General features: G+C 42.2%; 1 long non-coding RNA gene and 1 pseudogene across 1 annotated transcript in view; both read left to right on the forward strand.

Annotated features, from left to right (window-relative positions):
• The window catches only part of LOC120581482 (uncharacterized), a 160964-nt gene that overhangs the window by 92178 nt on the left and 42832 nt on the right, over positions 1-25954 (forward strand). Inside the window, exons 6-7 of the long non-coding RNA XR_005647288.1 lie at positions 4946-5079; positions 11013-11103. This is a non-coding gene — a long non-coding RNA (uncharacterized LOC120581482). The remainder of the gene's footprint in view (positions 1-4945; positions 5080-11012; positions 11104-25954) is intronic.
• LOC120581714 (uncharacterized) lies at positions 15755-15906 on the forward strand (annotated as a pseudogene).

Here is a 25954-nt window from a genome sequence, read left to right on the forward strand (position 1 = left end):
TATAGCTTTATAACAAGGTTTGAAATCAGGGAGTGTAATCCTTCAACTTTTTATTTATCAAGACTGCTTAGATCTCTCTACTTTATAAATATAAATGTTTAAATCTGTCGTCTTGCCATTTGTTTTTTATTTGTCCCATATGTGTTTTGTTATTGTTGTTGTTTTTCATCTTTTGCATTCTTTTGGATTGTTTTTCTTATGATTTCATTTCTCAGCAATCCTATTGAGGTATAATTTACATAGTATAAAATTATCCACTTTGGGTATACAACCCAGTGGTTTTTAGTGAATTTACAGAGTTGTGCAACCACCAAAATCTAGTTTTAGAATATTTATAACATCCCAAAATATCTTTTGTACCCATTTTCAGTCAATATGATTCAATTTTATCTCCTTTATTGATTTAATTAGCTATATCTCTTTTTTGTGAATATTTAATTTTTAATTTTTTTAATTTTGATTTTTCAATTAGAGTTGATATCTAATATTATTTTGTATTAGTTTCAGATGTACAGCATAGTGGCTAGACATCCATACAATTTATGAAGTGATGCCCCCGACCAGTCTAGCACCCACCCGGTACCACACACAGTCACCACGTACCATCGACCATATTCCCTATGCTGTACCCTGCCTCCTGTGACTATTTTGTAACTACCAATGTGTACTTCATAATCCCTTCACGTTTTTTACGCAACCCCACAACCCTCCCTTTCATCTGGCAATCACCAGTTTGTTCTCTGTAACTATGAATCTGTTTTTGTTTTATTTGTTTATTTTGTTCTTTAGATTCCACATATAAATGAAATCATATGGTATTTGTCTTTCTCTGACTTATTTCACTTAGCATAATACCCTCTAGGTTCATCCACGTTGTTACAAATGGTAAGATTTCTTTCGTGTGTGTGTGTGTGTGTGTATGTGTGTGGCTGAGTAATATTCCCTTGTATATATGTACCACAACTTCTTTATCCAACTGTCTATTGATGGGGACTTAGGTTGCTTTCATATCTTGGCTATTGTAAAGAATGCTGTAGTAAACAAAGAGATGCATAGATCTTTTTGAATTAGTGTTTTTATTTTCTTTGGATAAATACCTAGAAGTAGAATTTCTGGGTCATAAGGTCATATTTTTAATTTTTTGAGGAAACTCTAAACTGTTTTCCACAGTGGCCGTACCAGTTTGCAATCCCACTAATAGTGCATGAGGGTTCCCTTTTTTCCACATCCTTACCAACACTTGTTTGTTGATTTATTGATGATAGCCATTCTGACAGGTGTGAGGTAATGTCTCATTGTGGTTTGAATTTGCATTTCTCTGATGCTATATCTCTTTATTTTTATTTTTTAGAAATGCCTGTAGGGTTTACAGTATACATCTTTAACTTAGCACGGTCTGTCTTCAAGTAATATCATACCACTTCACGTTTAGCATCAAGAACCTTACAACACTGTATTTCTGCCTCTTCCCCCCGTCCCCTTCCTCCCTTTGTGTTATTGTTGTCATTTTGTTTCTGCACGTGCTATGAACCCCTCAAATTATTGTCGTTATTTTTCATTTAAACAGTTGCTTCTCATCTAAGGAGATTTTTAAAAGTAAGAAGAAAAGTATTTTATATTTATGGACATATTTTCCATTTCTGATGATCCTCATTCCTTTGCGCAGACCTAGATATCCACTTGCTGTCTTTAACCTTCTGCCTGAAAGACTTCCTTTAACGTTTCTCATAGTGGTGGTCTGCTCATTTTGATTCTGTGTTTGAAAATATATTCATTTCACCTTCGTATTTGAAAAATATTTTTTGTCCGGTATGCAAGTCGAGGTTAACAGTTCTGTTTTCTTTCAGCGCTTTAAAGTTATTACTATCTTCTGGATTGCACTGTTTCTGACATGTCAACCTTTAGTCCTCTTTGTCTTTTTCCTTTAACTACATTTAAAAATTTCTCTTTATCACTGTTATAGGTGACATGATTCTGATAGGCCTTAATGTAGTCGTCTTTATGTCTCTTCTGTTTGAGTTTGTTGAGCTTATTGCATTGTGGTTTTATAGATTTCAACGAAGTTGGACATTTTTCAACAACTGTTTCTTTAGATGTATATGTATGCCCTCCATTTCTGTTCTTTTTTTTTTTTTTACTACAATGATATTAACTTGCTTCATGTTGTTCAACTGCTTTGTTCATTTCTTTTTCCAGTTTTTCTTTTTTCCATCAGCGTTTCATTTTGAGTGGTTTCTATCATTGTGTCTTTAAATTCATTCAGCTTTTTTTCCCCCTGCAATGTCTAACCTGCTTTTAATCTCATCCATTCAATTTATTTTACATCTCAGACATTGTATTTTTCATCTCTAGATAGATTTATAATTTTTTTCTATATTTCATGTCTCTTCTTAACATGCCCATGCTTTCCTTTAACTTTCTTGAACTTATATATAGTACAGTTTTAATGTTTCTATCATCTGCGACATTTCTGGGTTTGTTCCTTTTGATTTTCCCTCTTCCTCATTATTTGGTATATTTTCATTTCTTTGCATGCCTAGTAATTTTTTATCAGATTCCAGATATTGTGAATTTTATATTGTTGAGTACTGGAGTGTTTTACATTCCTGTATTCTCGTTGGGCTTTGTTGTTCTGGGATACAGTTGTTCTTGGAATTAGTTTGACACTTTTGAGGATTGTTTTTTCAGTTTCATTAGGATTAGTCCAGAACAACCTTTAATGTAAGCCAGGGGTTGGCCAACCGTGGCCCATAGGCCAGCTGCCTGTTTTGGGAAATAAAGTTTTATTGGAACACAGCTGTACCCATTCATTGTCTTATATTTGTCTGTACCTGCTTTTGGCTCCAGCAGCAGAACCGAGTTGTTGCACCAGAGGCTGTATGGCCTACGTGCCTGAAATATTTAATATCTGGTCCTTTAAGTAAAAGTTTGCCAGCATCTGGTTTAAGCTAATTTGGGCTCAGCATTGAAGCGGCAGTCTCCTGAGGACCTACCTGATGCTCCATGTGTCAGGAGCTCTTTCCGTGCTCGTTAGTTGGAACAGGAACAATTCTTGGCCCTGCACGAGCTCCTGGGGATTGTTCCACTCACTTCGTTATTCCCCCTGCCCTGTGGCCTGGAAACCCTCTCCCGGCAGTGAGCTGGGGCTCTCTTAGGGTTTACCTCACTCACTTCCCTTCTCTCAGGGTGTCATCATCCTGTGCTTTCTGTTGTCCGTTATCTAAAAATTGTTGTCACTTGAGTTTTGTATGTTTTTCTAGTTGTCTAAGATAGAGGAGTAAGTTAGTCTCTGTTGTTCCATTATGGCTGGAAACCAATATCCCTCAACTTTTTACATATTTTCTTTTTTTCCTGATTGCAGAAGTAATGTGTTTCTAACCTACTGGTTTCTCTGCAACATTGGATCTGGTTGGCCACTCCTGATTTTTTTATAATTATCCCTCTTTCACAATAATACCTCTCCCATCTGTAATCTATTTCTTCTGTCTTCTTTGTTAGCTCTGCCTCTTTGCCTGTCTTAAGTATCAGGGTAGATGATAGTACTAATACTGGTTTGTTCCCTTTTCTCCATCCTCTTCTAATTTCAACTACCTTTCAAATACAATAAACGCTTAGGGATTTAAAGTACAGAGTGGAGTTATTCAGTCCTGGGTTGAAATTTCGGTTCTACTGTTTGTAGTGATGAGGCCAAACTCAAGTTTTCTGGGAGTTAAGAATAATTTCTAAATTTTTTTTTGTATTCTTCATGTATACCTGGTGATGTGCTAAGTACTTTACACATATCATCTCTAACCCTTTACAACAATTCTACGAGGGAGATACTTTTGTCATACCCATTTTATAAATGGGGGAATTGAGGTTCCAAGAAGTTAAGTCATTTTTTTCCAAGTGGACAAGCCAAAATTTGGACCCAGGTCTGTTTTACCAGACTAGACTGGCCAACTGCCCTGGTTTCCCTGAGATTTTGCTGGTGTTAGCACCAAAAGTCCTGCTTACTAGAAAACCCCTCAGTCTTGGGCAAATCAGCATTGTAAATTGCTCTGCTCTCCCTGGATCTCTTCTCTATACGCACTTAATTTTTTTTCTGTAGTATAAACTCTGTAAATGGATGTTAACCATTTTATATGGGACCTAACACATAGTAAGTGCTTAAAAGTAGATGCTATTCTTAGCCCTTCTGGATGCATCGTAGCATACATTCTTTATTCTGTTTGTCTCCTCAACATCTGAGCATCATTCCTCTCTGTAGGGAGTCTCCTACCTTATGAGACAAGACCCGTGTTCCACTCCAGACACCGCCAGTGGCAGAGACTCGTCCCCACCCTCTGTCCCCAATGTGGCAGCTAGAGCACAGGTATGTGGGCCGGCTCTGATCAGAAGCACGGCCCATGCCGAATTCATCCTCATGAGTATGGCAGTGGCGGCCGCATCCAGGGCTGCGGCAATGTTCTGGAAGCACAGACCCGAGTCAGAGCTGTGAACCACAGAGTCCGTTTCCAGTGGTATCGAGAAGGGGTTCCTTACTGGACTAAGTCCGGAATGAATTTGGTGCTTGCTTCTGGGTGCAGAGGTACTGGGTGCAGAGCCATGGTTCTCTGGCTGTTCTGGAAATTTTGCGAATTGACAGATATCCTTTATAATTTCCTTATCTACTTGAATTTGCCAGTGTTGCTTTCTTTCCTCTGCAACTGAGAATGCTGATGGATATATCATCTGGATGTTCTGGGCACTTCAAACTTAATGGGTCCCAAACAGAACTCAGTATCTTCTCTCAGAGACCTGCATCATCTTACTCTGAATCTCAAGCAGAGTTCCTCAGTACTTACCTGGATTTATGACATTAGAAACTACAGAGTCACTTTCAACTCCTTTTTCCTAAACCCCTAGCCCTCTGGTGTTTACCAAGGAAGATTTTCCTGTCTTCTCTGCCACTCTCTTCACGCAGGTCCCATCTCCTCTGGCCTTGATCATGGCACAGCCTTGGATCTGGTCTTTGTTACTTGGAGGGCAGCAAGCAGAGAATGTCCAGCATGGCTTGTAAGGGCTGAAGATGAGGACAAAACAGGAGAGAAAGGGGAGGTAAGTGAGAAATTCACACCTGGGATAGGAGGGGAAAAAAACCTTTAAGGGTTTGAAAGGAGAAAGAGTAAAAAATGCAGTTGATCCTCTTTATTCAAAGGTTCTGTAGCAGCAATTTCACCTACTCGCTAAAATTTATTTGTAATCCCCAAATCAATACTGGTGATGCTTTTGTGGTCATTTGTGGACATGTTCAGAGTGGCAAAAAATTTAGGTCCCCTGATGTGCACATTCCTGGCTGAGGTAGTACCAGGCCATGTTCTGCTACTTTTTTTTTAGCTCTCATACTGTAAACAAGTGTCCTTTTCAGTCTGTTTTGCGCCACATTTTTCACATTTTTTGTGCCTTTTCTTTCTGGGTGATTTTGTTGTTTAAAATGGCTCCCAATCATAGTATGGAAGTGCGGCCTAGTGTTTTTGTGTGCCTTATGAAAAAAAATCCTTGTGTCAGTAAGCTTCTTTCAGGCATGAGTTATAGTGCTGTGACTGTGAGTTCAATGTAAAATCAACAGTATATATTAAATAAGGTGTCTTTAAACAGAAACAAACATAAAACAAGGTTACATATTGGTCAGTTGATGAAAATGTTGTGACCAGGGGCTTGCTGGAACCCAACCCTGTATTTCCTCTAGGAGCAATGGTTTGGTATTTGCTAATTCTGTGTCCTTAATAGTAGTTGATATAGAAAAGGGGAAGTGGCTTCATTGCAACCCTTCAGAGAAATGATTATATCAGTCAGGATTCAAGCAGAGAAGCAAAACTGGTAAGAAATATCATTTTTAATAGCTGTATTACAAGGAATTGACTTACATAATTGTGGAGGTTGGCTAAGCGAGCCCCAAATCTATCAGGAAGGGACGATCACACACCAGCTGGACTCCCATGGGCATGGCTGATGCCGTTGTCTACAGCCAGAAAGGGAGAATCTGAGGAAGGGAGCAGTTGTACATCCTGCTGCTGGCAGAGTCTCTTTTGCTAAGAAAAGCTCAGCCTCTTTTAAGGACCTGATTAGCTTGGACCCATGGAGGATAATCGTTCTATTTTGATGTCGACTGATTAGAGCCTTCAATCACATTTGTAAAATTCCTTCACAGCAATACCTACATTTGTGTTTGATTGAATAACTGAGAGAAGGTGTATGTGCTACTAAATGGCTTCTGCTCTCTCTGTCCTCGTCATTCAGTATAGCCAGATTGTTGTATCTAAAGACCACCACTACGATGGTCTTATCAATGCAGCTTATTTTCTTTCTAGGAATTGGAATGATGAGTTCTGTGTGAGTGAGATCACATGATCACTTGGCTATCTTCAAATCAATCCAAGTTTTATTCAATTCCCACCCCTTTCCTGGGACCAGGCACCATTCTAAGTGTCTTCTGTAGAGAAGATATTCTGACCTTCCTTATGTTACAGGTGGGGACACTGGAGCATAGAGAAGTTAACTAACTCAATTAAGTGATGGAGCCAGGATTGAAACCCAGGCAGTCTGAAGCCAGAGCCTCTGCTCTTAAACCTTCATTACTATGCCAAGTCTCAGTATGACACTGTGACAAGTCATTTCTCTTCCAGATTCCTACATATTTTGGGAGGGCAGGGTCTGTATAAGGACCAGTTGGGATCTTTTGGGCCTTGGTTGTCTGGTAGTAGAGGGGGCATACAATCTTGTTGGGGACATTAGTGTTCCTTGAAAGTGCTAGAATCTTAGATGCTACCACCAAAGCTTTGGTTCCTCTGGCTCTTCTCCTGAGGCATATGCTGCCTCGAGTACCTTGAGACATCTGAACTTCTGAGTCATACAGATTCCCCATCTGCTCCACATTCAGGACTTATTCCACAGACACTCTCCAAGATTTGTTCCTGACACTTCAACTAAATCTCCTGGCCAGGGTTAGACCTTTCAAGAGAACTGGGCCCCCTCTCCCATTCACTCCTTCATCCATTCATGCATCTAAGAAACCAATGTGTGAGCATACACTATATGCCTGGAACCCTGCTGGGTACTGGGGATACCAGCTTTCGACGCCTTCATAATCACTACATTCTCAGGTCCCAGAGAAAAGACGTGGGGAGTAGGATTGTCTGTCAACAGGAAAGCCAGATCCCACTATGCCTTGCATGCTGCCTTTCTTCCTTATTTAGCAGATATATGCAAGTGTGTGTGTTTCTCTTTTTATAGGTGAACACGTTGAAACAATTTTATGTCATTAAAAGCCCCTCTTCATCATCCTCCTTGCCCCTTTTCTCCCCTCCCCACTCCTACTTTTTACCCTCAAAGGTGATCCTTATCTATGTAGTACGTATCTTTCCAGATCTTTCTTCCATGCATTTATTAATAAGTATGAATATATTGTGTTTGAAAAGTATTTATAATTGTACACAGTAGTTATTCCATAAATGTTTATTGGTGGATAAATGGACGGGTGAATCAGTTTCCATACATGTTTCTCTCAGTTTCTTTGCTGCCCCCTGATGTCTGTACCCTTCCCCGCAGAGCGGTCAGGGAAGTGAGGAGAGTAAAGGCTCCGGATTCCTGGTTTCCTCTGTGAACCACATTGACTCGTTGTTTACCTAAGAGATTGCTGTCTGTGTTAATTAGTCTGGGCTGCCATAACAAAATACCACAGGCCAGGTGGCTTGAACAATAGAAATTTATCTCTTACAGTTCTGAAGGCTGGGAAGTCCAAGATGAGGATGCTAGCATGGTTGGTCTCTGGTGAGAGCTCTCTTCTTGGCTTGCAGACAGCTAGCTACCTTCTGGCTGTGTCCTCACATGGAGGAGAGGTGGTGGGAAGGGGGAAGGGAAGGGTATCTCTTCCTCTTCTTATAGAGCTACAGTTGTATTGGATTAGGGCTCTACTCTTATGGTCTCATTTAACCTTCATCATCTCCCAAAAACCCTATGTCCAAATACAGTCACATTGGGGGTTAGGGTTTTAACATATGGATTTCGTGTGTGAGGGGGCACAGTTCAGTCCATAGCCACTATCTATGGTGTCTGTACATACCTCAGGGACCCTGGTTCAGGGCTCCACCCCCTGTGGGAAGCTCTAAGACGTTGGCTGATACATGAGTTTCTTTAAGTAGAGCTTCTTGTCCTGGGATGGGGGGAAGCTAAGGGCCTCCAGTGGCCTCCATCCCTAGCATTCCATTTGAATTAGTGGAAATTTCAGCCACCACCGTTTGAATGGTTCCAGATGTGCAGGCTTGGGGAGAGCAAGATAGCTGGGAAGCTAAGCTCGAAGTTAAATTTAAATTATGCTTGGGTTGGGGGACAGCTACCATCATCACCTAAGGATCCAAGAAGGAAAGCAGTACTGTCATAAGGTGCCTTGGGCCTGTTACAAATGGGGGAGAGCTAGACCTATGCCTTGATAAAACAAGTGGTGTGCTAAAGCCAAGTAATTAGCCTCATTCCTTGGCTCAGATCTTGGTCGGTCGTCTTTTAGGGCTTGGAAGGACAAAGACAGAAGCAAGAGTTACTGAGTTACTGAAGACAGTTACTGAGAAGAGAGAATAGTTCAGTGGGAGATTGAGGGCTAATTAGTCTTCAGAAGGCAATTTCAAAGGAGAAATTGTCAAGTGCCCACAGGGGTTCTGTCTTGGGGACTGTGAGTCACTGGGGATGGCTCTGAGACATGTTTCTGTACTGGTTCAGATGCCGGGATGAAAGAGTATGATGCAGGGTTGTAGGGGGGATGGAGTGGATGACGTTTGTGGAAGAAATATTGGGGGGAAATAAGCTCCTGGCTTGATGTGGCAAGAATGCTTGTAAGGCAAGCCAGACATGAACACTGTGTATTATCCAGAAATGAAATGTCTACTTGATGTGACAGAACCATGTGGCAAATGGGACTGAAAAGTAAGATTTGCAAAAGCCAAAGAGTTGATTGAGGACCAGGACTATGAGGCTGGTAACCTGCTGTCACGGTGTGTTGCCTTCCATGAGCCACGAATATGGACTTGGGGACAGTTGTTCAGCATGAGAGGTTCATATCCGAATGTTGCAGTGGGGAAAATCGCTGTGCATCATCAAGCAGTGTGGAAAGAAGTTGCTAGAATGCTTAAGATCCTAGACCTTGTGATCAGACAAGCTCCGGCACTTTCTATAGGCAAGTTGTAATCTCCCCAACCCTCAGTTTCCTCATTTGTAAAGGTGGATAAAAATACTACCTACCTAAAGGACTAAACAAGGAAAATGCCTGGAGGGGGCTCAGTTCATTGTAAATGGTTAATAAACATTAGCTGTAATTATCACAGTTAAATAATACACTTTGTGTCCTCATGATAAGGAAGGACATTTTTACTTCAGTTTCTCAAGTCAGAAAGAATAGACATGTGGAGAAGGAAATAAATAGAACACATGTGCAATCAAATGGAATTTAGCCAAAGTCATGCCAAAGGGAGCAGAGGAGAGTACTCAAGCATAGTAGAAGTGTTTGTCAAGTTAGGAGAGGGAATTGAGTAACATGGGTAGGTTGAAAGAGAGAAAAAGAAAGTAAAGGAGCTAGTTTTATATTCCTGTTACCCCAGCTGCCAGCAGCCTGGGTGAAGCACCGACTATGTGTAGGGTACCCCATTCGATGTGGGATCCCATGGAAGTAGATAGATTGGCCCCTGCTCACGTGGACTTTACAATACACATTGTCATGATCAACAAAATGAGTATAGCAATGATGGAAAAATTAAACAGCAAATGAGCAGGCTCATAAGCCCCGCGTAGGGCTGATCCTACCTCAGGGACGCTATGCATCTCTGACAGAATTTGAGTGCCTGCTTGTACTGTACTGTTTCAGATGGTCTATGAAATATGCCACTTATCTCTGATTTTAGTCCTATTTTGGAAGAAGGTAAGCGGGGAGAACATTCAGGAAGCTTTGATGAAATTCCTGGTGAAAGGAGATGAGCCCAAATTTTGGGGGAACACTGGTATTGAAAAAGAGGACAGATATAGATGCAAGAGATTGCATTGGTATATCAGTAGGAATCAGCAAAAATATGGGAGAAAGGGGAAGAACCTCAGGGTTATGGGCTGGAGGACACTGAAGGAATTTGGACCTGTGGTCCTCACATTTTAGGGTGTTTCAGAGTCACCTGTAGAATTTAATACAGAGTCCTAGGACCCACCTTGGACCTACTGAGTCTCAATTTCTGGGATGGGCTCAGAATGTTTATCAGTAGATTCTGATATAAGTGGTCTGTAAACCATACCTTGAGAAATGCTGGAATTGAGAAAATAAATATCTTAGTTCGGTTCTCCAGAAAGCAGGGTTAAGGGCTAAGGTGCTAAGACTTTATCAGGGAGGTGAAATCCCACTCTGGGGTGGGGTGTGTGTGTGTGAGGAAGATGCAATAGGATACACTGATATTTCATGTCGAAATAAGGCATGAAAAATCAAGCAGCTCACTTAGCATGTGGAGTCACCCTGGACATTTACAAGGAGGAACTGCACCTCAGCATAGTTGGAAAGAGAAGGAAGTACGGGTATCTGGCTCTCTCCCCACCCTGCCCTGATTCCTGTTTCCCATTGGTAAAATTCACCCCACTGCGCACTCATTCCCATACCTTTCAGAACCGTGTCAACTGTCCCCTTGGTGGCCTCTCAGGAAGCCAGTCTCCACACTCTGGGCAGTAGAGGGGCAACCACAGCTGGTAGGGCACTGGTGTAGGGAGGAAAGGAAGATGTGAGCAGCTGAGGGCATGTGAGAAGGTGCACAGGTTTGTTTCCCAATATGCTAAAGAAGTCAGGCTGGGAAAGGTAGTTCCAGTTCCAGTTCCAGTTCCCATAGTGAATTATAATTTTGAAGCTGGATCTTAAGAAGAAAGATTTCTAGGGATATTATCTAAATAGAGTTATGTTAACAATGGTAATAAGAAAGGAAGCCTAGAATTTGTATCCACAGTAAATGTCTTTAAATTTTTCCTTCTTGCCCCAGAAAAACTTCCTGTAAAAGAAGACACTGATGATCAAATGACACATGTGAGCAGTTGCAGATTTTTGCAAAAGGGAAGCTGTGTAAATTCAAGGTATCACCTGTTTATTTTATATCCCAAATTAACTTTCCACCTTCCCATTCCGAAGTTCTAATAAGAGGTTTCACTCGGACTAGAGAGCAAATGAATGTATTTCTCATCCAAAATCCCACAGCTTTTTCTCTGAAGACCTGTAAGTTCCTAAGACGTTTTAAAAGGAACATAAAAGTAATTGTAATTCTTAAGGGCTGCCAATGGCATACTGGGTTCCAGAGAGTGATAACCTTGCTTAACGTTTACACGAAGCTTTCCATCTGTGTGTTACTGGAACTTGGCTAACATTATATCCTGGCAAATGACATCAATCTGTCATAGAAATAGGTTGGAATTTAGTCACAGGACGTTTCAGTAACTGATCATGTCATATAACAAATAGACGATTAGACTTATTTTTCATCTATCATCCTGAACCATTTAAAAATATTTCAGATGGCTGTGAGATCTGATCCTAGGAAGAACTATCTCTTGACGGTCGTAAAGATGTTGATAACTCAGCTGTGAGAAGTTGATTTGAGTGTGTGTGTGTGTGTGTGTGTGTGTGTGTGTGTTTCTTGGGGCAGAGTGTAAAAATTTTCAGCTGTTTTTAATGCAGTCAACATACTTGTGAGGAGAGGTAAAGGATGGGTGAAGATTGGTAGATAACTCATGGTTTGAGATAGAAGTTAAAGGATGGAGAAATAATGCATAGATTATTATGCGTTGATATGTGGGCAACATAGACTCAAATTAAGAAGTCAGGAAAACGTTTTGAGCAAAACTGAAAGGGTAAAATGGGGACTAGGAATAAAGGAGAGGCTAGTGTCAAGCAAAGAAAGTGAGAAAGGAGAAAAAGGGAGATTGTCGTAGGAAGTGAAGATAATCCATTAAGGAATCCATTGCAAGAGATATTTGCCATATAGAGAAAAAGGACTATTTCAGCAGCTGCATGTTTCAGAAAGATTGGTTATTGGTGACTGGTTATTTTTACTATAATGTTTAGTAAAAAAGGTTTTTTTAAGCAACAACTACATACGAGACATCGAGACAATAATAGGAAAAAGAGTTTGTCTCTCGCTTCTGTGTGACATCTTCCCTCCCTAGATCTTCACATACGTACCCGTTTAGAAAAAGAAAGTCAGCAAAGAAGGTTGAAAAGGATGCTTTGTCCACAAGGTCTCTCCTAGCTCTAGAATTTTGGGGGAGGTGGGTGGGTGGGGCAAGTTCCCTAGGGCTTCATAGATGCTGTATCAAGTGTGTTCTTTGCAGGCCGGATCCCTAAAGGGTTTGACTGTTTGTTGTTGTTTTAACTTTCTGCCTCCCAATCTTATTTCAACCAGATAGGATTATTTTAGTTGCAAATTGACAGAAAGCCTAACCGAGCCAGCTTATGCATAAAAGTAATTTATCGGCTCACAGTACCAAAAAGTCATGAGTATATTTGTTCAGGAACGGCTTGATCCAGGACCTCAAATGCTAGCACAGTGTTCCAATTTCCCTCTTTCTCTTGGTTCTCCTTCCCCTGGGTTGTCTCCATTTTCAGATTGCTCCTCCCTCTGACAGCGAGATGACTGCCACGGCTTTCAGACTCATCGTGTTTCAGTCCCCAGCTTGAATAGAGACTACTAGGTCTACCCAAGCGTGAGACCCCACACACATCCTAGAAGTCATGCTGATTGTACTGGTTTGGGTCAGATACCCATCCTTGAACCAAAGGCCATGGCCAGAGAGATTAAGTTGAGCTGATTGGTCGGAACTGGGCCAGATGCTCCTCCCTGACAGAGCCTTGTGGACTGGGGAGTTGGGACTGCATAACCAGGAGACATGGGAATGGATCTGGTCAGCCAAAAGTTAATACCGGGCTACCCTGGGCTCAGTGAGACCTGGGAAGAGACCTGATCAAAAAACAATGAAAAAAGGCCAGAGGGGCAAAAAAGAATTCCAATCTAGAGATGGCTCTGGGATTGAATGACGTGTTGATGGCGGCAGCTCACTGCCCACTCAGCATGCCCTTGGTTCTGTGGGCTGACAAGAGATTTTGTATAACCCTGGTTCATAGTTACTTTGCATTGAGATTCTGAAGGGGTGTGTGTGTGTATGTGGGGGGGGGGGTGGGGTGAAGACATTCCACTTCCTGTTTAGGATTACACTCTTAACCCTCCCCTCCCACGCAGGCCATATGTTCATTCTAAGCCTCAGCATCCAGCCAGAAAAGCCTTTTGTGTTTTCTTGGCAAAACTAGGGCCCAGTAATTAAAGTCCATATGCAAAGCTGCTACCTCCAGCCCACACCGAGGTCTTTTAATTAGTATGTAATTGGTCAGAGAGGTACTATCAAATAGCTCCCAGGCTGGCTGGCTGGAAATGCAGTGTTTGAAAAGTCCCAGACCAGAGAGGGATAATAAATGCTTTAAGTCCCATCTGTTGGAATGATTTAAGGTATAAGTTTCTGTTCTGTTACTATTTTTAATGATTCTGCTTATAACATTTCTTCAAACCATGTAACAACTACCACAGTATTCACTGGAGATAAGAGTGTAAGTAAATGTACAAGGTTTAGCCCTTCAGAGAAATTCATAAAATGCAGTGGGGATGGGGAAGGGGAGAAGTGAGCTGAGCATTTGGTTTGGCTGCTCAGAAACTTGGGGTGATGTCTTTGCATGAGAACCACCATCAGGAAATCAGCCCATTGGCAGTCTGTGGTCTTTGAAATGAGTAGCACCCATGTCCTTGAGCATTGCCCTGAAAGCACTATATGAGAGAGTCTGTCTCCATGTGGGAAAGGACTTTGAATTCACCTTTGGTAGGCAAGTCATCAACTTGCAAAGGAAAGAAGCAGGGAGGCAGAGATCTCATGGCCCTCTGGAAGCTGGAGTAATAATAATAATGATAAGTATTATAGTAATAGTAGTAATAATGATGATCTTATCACCACGCAGCCAGCATTTCCCGCACGTTCACTTTGTGCGTGGCACTGTGCTTGGTGTTTTGCATGAATTGATTGTCCATCTGATCTCCATACTGATCTGTAAGGTTGCTACTATTGCACCTCTCCCCCACTCTCCCCCTTTATCGGCGAAGAATTTAAGACTCTGATGACTTGACTAACTTGCTCTAGGTGACTAGCTAGTAAGTGGCAGAGCCAGGGTTTGAATCCCACACACTGACTCCAGAGGGTAGGCTCTTAACCGTCATGCTTGCTCTCTATTCCTGAGCATCACTGAGTGCCTTGGTCTTACTCGAAGACTGTTTCATGGAAGAAGGAAGGTAGAAGGCAGATGGCTGAACCCTTTCCAAGTTCTTTTTATTTTCTTAGCCTTTTGGGCAAAGCTGTAGTCAACACTTGAGGTTTAGAAACGCAGGTGGCTATGCAGCATGGAACTCTGGGAGAAAGAGTCTGAGGTCCCGCTCAGCTCCTGTTCCTTCCCAGCCAACACCTACGTGTGGAAGTAGGGAGAAGTGTGACACCCACCAGGACTGCACCCAGAGAAGGGATGAGGGTGCGTGTGTGGGAGGTTAGGGGGTGGTGTATGGAGCATTCATACACAACTTTGAATGAGTCTCTCTCTTTCCCTTTCACATGGCCAGAACCCTAAGGGTCTGAGTACTGTTTCCTCCAAGGGACCTTCTCTCTCTACGATCTCCTTAGTCTGCTGCTTGAGGGGTAAGAGATGGGGCCTACTGTTGCCCCGTTTGCCCTTCCGGATGGAAGTCTTTGAAGAGATGCTTATGCTGAGAAGTGATTTGGACTGAGGCCTGCACCCACTGAGAAAAGGCCTGACATTTTTATTCTTTTCGTCGTCTTCTGGTTCTTTTGTCTTTTGTTCATGCATGCATGCATGCATTCATTTCCATTCTTACCCTCGAGAAAGGAACTTTGGGGTGACATCCTTGCGTGAGAACCACCCCACTTTCTCTTCCTTGTTTGGAGAGGGAATGGGAGGTGACCTTTTTTTTACTCCATTCGAGGCATTGGGTCTGTCACCTTATTTTTCTCCCTTGTTCTTCTCATGTGTCATGGTGGCTGACTCCCGTTGGAGGTTCAGTTTTGGGCCTCGGAGTGACCATTCAAGGATAGTCATTATGCTTAGCCTGGTCTAGTAGGGAGCTCACAGCCCAGACAGTCTTGCTGGAGTTGTGCTCAGAGCCTGAGGCCAGCCCTAGCTAATAATAAAGTGTGGCTTTGCCTTGCTTTGTTTTCTGTGCACCCCTTTCCCCGGGGGTCTCGTGGGGACAGTGGTTGATTTATGACAGGACTCAGATTTCTCTGTGTCCTGGCCAATCTCATCCTGATTCCATATTCCTCTCACTCGTTCACACTCTGTGTGTATGCACCCAGTACTTGCCTGTGAGCCTTGAGCAGACTTTGTTGGCCAAGTAAGATGGGTCGATCTGGGTCAATGGGCCTAGATTGAAGGAGACAGGAAGGATTTGTGCTAGCGTCATGATGCATTGACTAGAATTCCAGAGATGGAATCAATTGTGTAAAGTAGCATAGAACCCCAGTAATAGGGAGAAGGAGGGGGCCGCTACAGGAATTGACAAGAAAGGGAAGTCAGGAAGTCTGGTTTCTAAATGGAAATCCTCTTGGAAGAGAAAAGTAGTGATAGTTTAAAATGCCATATTTAACATAAATTAGAGGGGATTAAGTTTAGAATCTGGAGTAGATGGTCTATGGCCATGCTACCCTGAACAAGCCCGATCCCGTTCTGATCTCGGAAGCATCTGATCTCGGAAGCATCTGATCTCGGAAGCTAAGCAGGGTCGGGCCTGGTTAGTACTTCGATGGGAGACCACCTAGGAAGACCGGGTGCTGTAGGCATAAAAAAAAATAATAAGGGATTGTAAACTGACACGGTCTTTGCAATCTGTGAGATCAACCAAGGGTTGCCTCGCCTAAAAAAAAATAAATAAATAACATAAAATAAAATAAAGTAAAAATAAAAACTCTGGAGTAAATGTTATTTGTCTGACACCTAAATCCTTGCTTCTAGAATGCTTTCTCCTCACAAAAGAACAGTATTTCAGGTTTGGGCCATAATGCCATATTAATAGATCTCGGTTCAGGAGAATAATTGACTAGTCCCATATAAGAACACTTTATAGTACCTTTCCTTTTTTCTAACATCTAAAACAAAAATTGGCTTAAAAAAATCTTCGTGGCATTCCTGACAAAATTAAGGGCCTTGCCTGCCTGATACTGCATGTCGTTTGGTTTATAATCTAGGGACGGTTCCAGCATGCAAAGATTTAAAGTGAGCTTCTTTGTGGCTTGTCTGCACCTGCTGGAGATCTGGTGTACCTATTAAAGATACAAGGCAGCTATTAGCCACCAAATGACATCAAGATTACAGGTTAAACTCTGAATTGGTTTAAATGGTGTCATATGTCCACCAGGGCAGAGGGTGAGGGTGGGGGGCATGTGTTTGGCAAGTGGTAGGAGGAGAAAGTCTTATTAACAATAGTCACACTCAAAGAGAAGTGGGATTAGGATAGGCTTGCTGAAAAAGCCTTGAATCTGACATCAGAGAGACGTAAGTTTTGAGTCTTAACTGTGTGACCCTGGTAAGTCTCAGTTTGTCATCTCAAAAATGGGAATGATAATACCCGATTCATAAAAAGATAGAATTCAGTGAATTTGAATTCACACCATTCTTGCTGGCATAAATGCAGTAAAGTTACACCAAGCTGCTTTAGTAGAAAAATAGCAACAGCAGCATTGGAAGAAGGAGAATTTTGTAGAAGCATCCAGCCTGCTGTATTGGAGTATAGAGTAACTAAGTGAAAGGCTAAGTACCCCAGACCTGGATTCAAGTCTTGGCTCCAGGGCTTACTAAGCATTTGACCTCGGGCAACCTCTGAGAGTCACAGTAACACACCGACCTCAAAGGGCTGTTGTGAGGATACATTACAGTGTAGTGTTGGGCTTCTAAATGTTAGTCACCTTCTTTGTTAGTCACCTCACTCCATCAAGCAACACTTTTCTCTCTTGCATCATCAATATTTACTCTAAACTGGAATTCATTTCTCTTCCAACAAATAGCCTTAGTTGCTTCCTATAAGCATTCCCCAGATTTTAATAACTGCAGGCCACCTGTTCAATTTCTTCCACTTATGCCTACTGTCTCTATTATTTATTTAATGTTTTCTTCAAATCAACTTTTAATACATTCATTTAAAGGAAATTTCACATCATTATTATAGGTGAAAATCTGTATAGATATTAAAATAAACTTTCGCTTAAAATCTTTGCATGTACTCTCAGACATACACATATACTTGGGGAAATATTGGTCTAATTCTTTGCTATTCAAAGTGTGGTTCCTGGACCAGCAGCATCAGCAACCTCTGAGACCTTGTTAGAAATGGAGGATCTCAGGCCTCATCCTAGACCTCCTTCCTGAGTCAGAATCTGCATTTTAAGAGATCTCCAGTGATTGATATACTTTGGTGGAAGGTTTATTTATTTTTAGTGAGGTGAAATTCGCATACATACCTTTAAGGTTAGAGTAGCAATGGTCTAGGGGATCTTTAATGTTTTCCAGCTCTGACAACTAATGCCAAATATTGATATTTCTCTCTCTTTTTCTAAGATCCAAGTCCATATTTCCAACGTAGATATTCTACACTGCCTAGACCCTGCCTCTGACCTCTCTTAAGCTCTACAGAGAGACCTTGTAACCATCTTTAATGCCTGCCTTCCCCTCCCCGCACCATAGTATCTGTCAAGTATCCCCAACTCTTTCTCTCTATTCTCATAGCTCCCACTGCACTGCGGGTCCCTCGTGGTTTAGTGCTGGCTGTTGCCCTCTCCCTCATTCTCTTTCTTCTAGCTCACCTTGCCAGCTCAGTGTTTTTGAGGCCCAGTTTTGATCATCTCATTCCACTGCTCGGTCACCTTTAGTGGTTCCGATTACCTACCACATTGCAGCCAGATTTCTTGGTCTGTCCTTTAAGATTCTCCGTTATGTCACTAATCTTGAGCTCTCACCTGCATATACCTGAGCTATAGACTGGCGGGACTTGTCGTTGTTTATGCAAAGCTTTCTCATCTCTGCGTCTTTGCCTATGCTTTCCCGTTTCTGAAATGCATTTTTCTCCACCCTCACTGTTTCATATCTTTGCCTCTCAAAACTCTACCCAGTCCAAGAATGCTGCTCACGTGTTACCTCCTTCCTGAAGCCTCCATGACTCCCCAGCTATACAGCTCTCCTTACTTTCCACAGCCCTGTGATGACCTCTGCCTTTAGTGTGGTCATGTCCTTGCAAATATACCATCCCATTCCCCACTACTCTTCCCTTGTCCCCAGGCAGCACTGTAAATTCAAATCAGCTTTTAATACTTGTCTGCATTTAAGGAAGGGGCCAAGGAGTCTACAAGATGGTATATACAGTTCTCAGATGTCATCTGTCCATCTGGCATCTGCTAGAATGTTCATTCTGTTCAGTCCCCACTCATTGAGACAGGTAGGTGGGTGACTGTACCTTACCCCTTCTTTCCCTCTGTAAAGCCCCTTTAGGTCCTGCAGCTCTACTCTTTTTACTTCATTGGTGTCTCTCTTGGACCTACAGGACCCTTCTTCTGCTCCATGCTATGCTGATGCAATGGGACTCTGTATGGCTGCTGACATTTTAAGGTATCACATAGCCCTGCCACTTGTCTGAGGTCTGGATGCTCCCTCAGGCATGGGTCAGCCCTGCGCTCAGAGCTTCCAAACCTATCTGGAAGTTTGGCTGTTTTCTTCTCCCTTGGAGCTCATCCAGTTTGAAGGATCCAATAGGGAGACTTTTTATCTCATATGGAGTCAGGCAATCTTGTTCTTATGTGATCGTGTATTTCCCTGCAAAGTGTTAATTACCAGAATCTGCTCCATTACCAACAGGGTGTAGAATTTGAAGGTAAGAAATTTTTTTTCCTTGTATTCTCATCCCCTCTTTGAGGCAAGAAACAAAGATTGGCCAGTCAGACTGGTCAGGGCAAGAGCCATGGATACAAGGAAACCTGGAGAAAGATTCATCATTAATATTATAAAATATTATCCTGCTACATGATTCGTAAACCGCTTGAGGACAGGGAACTCTAATTCATCCTAAGATCTCCCTACAGTAACTGAAATAGTGTCTTGCACAGAGAAGGCACTAAATATACATTTGTTAAGCAAGAGAATAAATGAGAGATTACTTTTTTGATCCTATATTTTTAGTGTCCTATTGATGGTTTTTTGTCCCACTGATATTAATGGATATCTATCTATACATGATATTAAAATAAGACAAGAAGAAAAATCAACCTGTGGATAAAATCAACTAAATTAATGAGAATAATGATATCTGACACAGTCACATATTCATTCAGCCTATTGATTGAAGACTTTCTGTGGGCCTAACATTCATTACTCTGGAAGTATTGGGTGATATCTGTGGATGAGATATTCAAGGCCGCTAGTGGGATTGTGAGGAGACAGATAATGAACACATGCTCAAATGGGATAACTTCAAATACAGACAAGTGCTATGGAGACAATCATACATGTAAATGTACAATTACACAGAAGGTAAGGTACATGGAGAGACCTGGGAAGGATGCTTGTGCTGAAATCCGAAAAAGGGGTAGAAGTAACCAGGCAAAGGAGACAGTGAAGGTGAGGGTGAGAAGAGGCAGAGCATTTCAGGCAGAGGGCATAGCACATGCAGTGGCCTTGTGGCAGGGAGAAGCATCATATGTGTACTTGGTATATAGAGAATGAGGGGCGTATGGAGATGAGGAAGAAGGTGAGTAGGGGCAAGTTCATCCTTTCACTTTCTCATCCATTTGGCAGATATTTGTTGAATATTCATTGCGTGCAGGGCACAAACTGAGGTGCAGTAGTGAGCAAGACGTATGTGTCTCTGCCCTCGTGGAGCTCACAGCATGTTGGTAGAGGGAATGCCCTTTACACTGTGATGGCAAGCTAATGGATTCGTTTCAGCTTATTTATTTAGGGACTCTTATCTTGCTAAATGTAATTTTTTTTCCTTTAAGAAAAATAACCTCATGTTCTTGGTGTATGCTATTTTACAGAATAATGTATTCCTGACGAGGCCATTACTTTTTAGTTTAATAAGTCGTGAAGTTGAGACAGAAAGGGCCAACACAGGTATAATGTGCTGCTTTTGATTAGTCTGTTGATCGACTTATAGCCTTTGACATGGTTTTATGACTGAGCATTTGCAAATGTCAGAGTAAGGCTGTGTGGAGGCGATGGGTAAGATTCAAGCTGTGTGTTAGTTAATGGAACACTAGCTGCTGTTATCAGATAAATATCAACACTTCAGTGGCTTATATATACAAGTTTATTTATCATGAGTTGTCCATGGTCAGTAGGTAGTTCTCTTCTAAGCAGTGCTTCTGGCTCCCAGGTTCTTTCCACCCTGTGGCTCCACTCTCTGCATCAGGTTGCTTCTAAAATCGCACAGGAGGTGAAAGGATACAGCAAATTACACTTGGAAGGGTTTCAGTGGGCCAGGTGAGGTAGTACCTATCACTTCTGCCCATATTCTACTAGCCAGAACTTAGTCACATGGCCATACCTTACTGCAAGGTAGTCTAGGTATGGGTCCAGGGAGAAATGGAAACTTTTAATGAATAATGAACCAATCTCTACCACTATCTGCAAATTGAATTGATCCTGGCACCTTTGGTACTTGGGTTCATATCCTTCTGTGGCCTGTGGCTATTTCTTTTTTCAAAAAAAGGCTGATGTTGGAAAATATTTGAATTTTTGTGTGTTGGTATATGGTTTAAATAATGACACTCCTAAAAATGGTTCATTACTTTTACTTTCTTTTCTCTTTTATTTCTTTTTTATTTTATGTTGAGAGGAATTTCCATTAATTTTGATTCCAATTTTATAGACTCGAATATAGCCAGCTCACCTTTCATATACTAGTCAATCTAAAAATGTTGACAGTTAATAATTTAGAAATGACTTAGTCTCCATTTGGAGGGGGAATTAGTAGGGTATAGTTAGCTTTGGAGAGCATAAGATCGTTTGGTTTCAAGGCTACCTTATCCTGAACACATGACAGGAATGGATGCAATTTAGGCTCTTCATGACCCAAACCCTCACTGTGTATCTCCATCCTTAATAACCAATGGAGAAGGGGAGCAATAATGGGGGTCTGTTTTTGAGAACTGTTAATTTTATCCCTGATTATACAGTGCTGCGAAATGTGAAAGACATCAGGATCTCTGAGCATGGTTCCCCTAAATGCCCCATTGCCCACAGGGAACCAGCTGAAGGCTGGGTTGGCTTCAGATGGCTGGACAGGTGGCCTGGTAATTAAAACCTTTCTCTTCTAACTGCAGGCCTTGTTTTGCCAGGGATCTGAGGTGAAGAAAATGTTCTAGTTGTATGCCTATACCAGCTGCTTTGAAAGCGTCCTTACAGCTGTCCCCAAACCACAGCAGACAGCCACATCTCCACTTTCAAATCTTGGGGGCTTAGTGTTATTTGAGATAGGACAAGCAGGCATAGAGATGAGGGAAGATTTCTTCCTGATCTGAAAATTCTGAGCTTTTTTGAAGAATCAAACAGCATAATGGAAAGTCTGGAATGCATGCATTTTCTCCTTACAACAACTTTATGAGTCAGGGGCCATTAAAAGTCCTCATTTTGTAGATGAGAATGCTGAAGCACAGAGATTTTAAGTAAATTGATGGAGGTCACACGGGTAAGTGTCAGAGTTAGGACTCGAATCCAAGTAGTCTTGACTCCAAGTTCAGGCTCTGATAACCTCTGTTCTTAAGCATGTTCAAAATTTAATTCCTGATCATCCTCTACATAAAATCTCCGCCTTTGATTTTCCTCCATCTCAGTTCATGGCAAACCGGGCAGTCATTTTTGACTTCTTTCCCTTGTACCCCAGGTAGAATTTACCAGGAAGTTCAGTTAATTATATCTTTAAAATATCCAGAATATCACTGTTTCCAATGCTCCCTTACCACCTTTGTCAAAGCCATCTCTATTCTATTATAATAACCTGACACTGATTGCTCTGCTTATAGTCTTGCTGCACTGCACCCCGCCGCCCTGCCCCATCCATTCTCATCGTACCAGCCAGAGTGATCTAGTCCTGGGAGGCAGTGGCACTCCACGGGACCATCCTGGAACCGAGGTTCCTTTCCTCCTGTTGTTTGCATTTCCCTAGGTTTCTGTGTTCACCTGTATGGTCAGATTTGGTTCAGCAACAGGTCTGCATTCTAGCCCATAGACAGGGAGGAAGAGAGAGAATCTTGGCAAGCAATTTCCTTTCCAACAAATGCTACAAAGTGTTTATGCATCATTTCCAATCACACTTCACTGGCAAATAAATGGTCATATGGGCAACCTAGCTGCAGGAGAGTCTAGAAAATATAGTTTCTCAACAGATTGCCGTATTCCCAACTCTTCACAAAGAGGAGAATGAATTTGGAGGATTACTAGCAGTGTGCCAGAGTCCAAGAGAGGAAGTGGGTAGACAACTTAGGAGGCCACTCAGGAGCTTAGGTGAGTGTTTACAATAGCTTAACCTAGAGAAGAGGAATCGGGGATGGAGAGAGTTGGGTAGACTCGAGATATATTTCAGAGGTAGAATGGGGTGGGTATAAGGTCTGAGGAAAAGGCAGGAATCAAGGATGACTTTCAGATACTTCTGTCTTGAGAGGTAGAGTAATGCCATTTTCTGAGCTGAAGCAGTCATTGGAAATACCCGTCTCTGTGGTGGCCATCTGTGGACCAGTGTGTAAGACCTCTTCGAAGGGGCCCATCTTGTGTTACAGTGGAAGCAACCATGGCAAGACGGAATGGCTCAGAGGAAGAGTCTGAGGGGCAGTTTGCCAGATCGATCAAATGCATTTTATCTTAAAATGCTTCAAAGGAAGGAAAAGGGCAGTCTATCCTTGGTACATTGATAGGCCAAGGTGCTGGGCAAAGTTGAAGCTGATTAAAAGAAACCAGGAGTCCTAGAATCCAAACTGCATGTGGGTGCAGCCCCAGTTAGGTCTAGAGAACTGCTTTTGTTTTGGGGGGAAGGGAGGAGCTAGACAGAGGCTCTTACTTTTCAGCAGCTGGGCCAGGAGAGGTCATGCTCCCAGCACCTTGGTGCCCCTTGTCATCGAGGACTCTTAAGCGTTTTTCTGTCTCCTGTTCGCCTGACTTGGAGCATGGTATAAGGAAATGTGTTTGCAATTAGAGTAGTCCAGAGGCTAAGGGTCTGGAAGATGAATAACTCACACGGCTGGGCAGTTATGAGGCCTGCTATGGACATTTTGAGAGGCAACGTGGATTGTGGGGAGTGGGATGGAGTGCAAGGCTCAGAGGTCTGATACACCTTGAGTCTGATCAATTCTGAACCAACAACAAAGCCAAGTTCCTCACTCTGAGTCTGGGGGCAAGCTGCTCAGCCCAAGACGAGCCCAGCTGGTGCTGACATCCATGAGATGCGCCCGGGGCTTTGTCAGTTGTTATAAATTTTAGCTATTTAAAAAAAAACATTGCTTATTATTAATTTACAAACCATTTAATATTGTGCCATGTTATTTTTTTTAACCAATCTATTTTATGACTGAGGAAGTTGAGGTTAAGTAACTAGTCCAAAGCAGTGTGGTAGGTAAGGAAAGTCAGGGTTTCAGCCCTTGCTCGTGCATGCTCCGGTGTTCAGTTCATATACTGGGGTTTTTTTGCACATCTCGAGGGGTAAGTGTCAACTGGGCCAGGCAGGCTAGCTAATGGTGGTGCAGTTGAAGGAAGGGTCTCCACCATGAAGTTAGCAAGCCTGGGTTTTTGAGGCCAGCTTCCACTTCACTAGTTCTGGGACCCCACACCTCAGGTCATTTGTGTAGCTTCCTGGAGTCTGTTGCCTCTTCTTTAAAATAGAGAGTAACCATTTTCCTACCTACCTTTCGGTATTGTTGAGAGAATTCCATGAGCTGGCACCCATGAAGGCACATGGAGTCGGTAATCCACAGCAACACGAGGCCTCTCTGTGATCTCTAAGCAGTGACCAGAATACAGGCATGAGGACTCAGACGCCTTTCGTTTCAGCCATACATAATATTTGTGAGTAGAGAAAGGTAGTTTGATGTTTGGAAACCCTAGCTGTATTTATGGTAGAAGAAAAAAAAATACTTATACGTAAGTATAAATAAGAGAAGTGGGGGAAAGCCTTAATCTCTTCATGACGTCTGACTGATGTGTTATTTATTGATACCCAAAACTATTGGATCAATGAATTTGTTTATATAGCCATTCTGTCACCTAAGTGTCAGAACAACCTGTGACACAGAGGAATTATGGTGATCCCGTCTGATGGTGATGGTGAAGGCAGAGCTGGCCCTGCTGCCAGCAGCATCTGAGCCAAGGCGTCACTCTCACTTACATCCCAAGGGACCCCTCTCACTAACCTCCCTAGGGACCCCTCTCACCAATTCATCTAGTACTGACCAGGCTTAGAGCTCACCTATCAGCCGCAGGGGCTGACTCATGAATCTGCATGCTCACTTAGCAGTATAGCTAGGAGCATGGAGGAACCAATGGGAAAGCCTGTAATGATTATTCTGGGAATCGCATACTCAGTATCAAGGAACTGGATTGGTCATGCCAAGCATGGAATTAAATCAAGGGAGTTAGTGAATCTTTGTGGGGTATTTTATTTCACCTCTTCTGGACAAGACATTTTGAACTTTATCTTTGTCATTTACCTTTCAACAGAGAAAAATTCTCTAGCCTACCATATGCTGGGCTTCCTGGGTAAACTCTGGCGGGGTCTTTGCCACTTCTCTTTGAGTCACCAAAAACTTCTGTCATCACAGCTCTCCCTCCTCCTCACTATCATGCGACAATTTCTGAGGTCAGAGCTTCTGTGCCATTAGCTAAATTGAAATCAGTGTCTTCCTTTTGAGTTAGGCAGCCTGGGCGCCTTTAAGAAGTGCCCAAGTCACATGAGCCACACACTTAGACGTCATTTCTTATGTGGGTAAATTTCTGGGTGAAAATATGCACATTGAGTGAAAATCGTATTTTCTATGTTGATTTTTCTTAGCTTCCATACCAGAACAGGGTGCCTTCTAACCTGCTCTCCAAATTCCACGTCACATTCTCTTTGAACTGCTGTCTCTTCTGCACTGAATAAGTTTAATTCAATCCAATGAATATTTGTTGAGGGCCTCTCCTATGCATGACACTGTGGCGGCCACTGTAGGCCAGTGTAGCAAGATTAGAATAATATTTTGGTTAAAAGTCACAGGCTTTTGGATCAGACCTAGGTTCACATCCCAACTCCATCACTTATTGGTCGAGTCACCTTAAACAAGTTACCTAACCTCAGTTTCACCCCCTATAAAATGTGGATAAGGGACCCACTGCAGTGGGGTTTTCATGGGGATTAAATGAAGTAATGTATACAACGAGCTTAGCTCAGTGGTTTTGCGTGATAAGTGCTTAATAAAATAAAATATACGAACAATGCCCTAAACATTTATTTACATGTTTTTAAGCAACTGTGGATGGAGTTACCTCTACATACCAGACCTGCTCTGGGCTCTGAGGATCAGCAGTGTTGAAAACAAAGTTCATGTCCTCACTGAGATCGAAGTCTAGTTGAGGTGTAAATAAAGCCAATAAACTAATACATGTAGTGTCAGATAGTGAAAAGAGCCCTGGAGACCAAGCAGAGAAAGGGAACAGAATGACAGGGGTTAGATAGGATGGAGGTTTTGTTCATCAGACTTGCGCCTTGATGTAGGACTTTTAAAAAAAATTTTACTTCTTAATTTTTTAAATTAAGTTTATTGGGGTAACGTTGGTTGATGTACGACTTTTGAATTTGCTGTGTCCTCTGCCTGGAATGTC

The sequence above is a fragment of the Pteropus medius genome, unplaced genomic scaffold (genome assembly GCF_902729225.1).
Source record: "Pteropus medius unplaced genomic scaffold, Ma_sr-lr_union100, whole genome shotgun sequence".
Lineage (NCBI taxonomy): Eukaryota > Metazoa > Chordata > Mammalia > Chiroptera > Pteropodidae > Pteropus > Pteropus medius.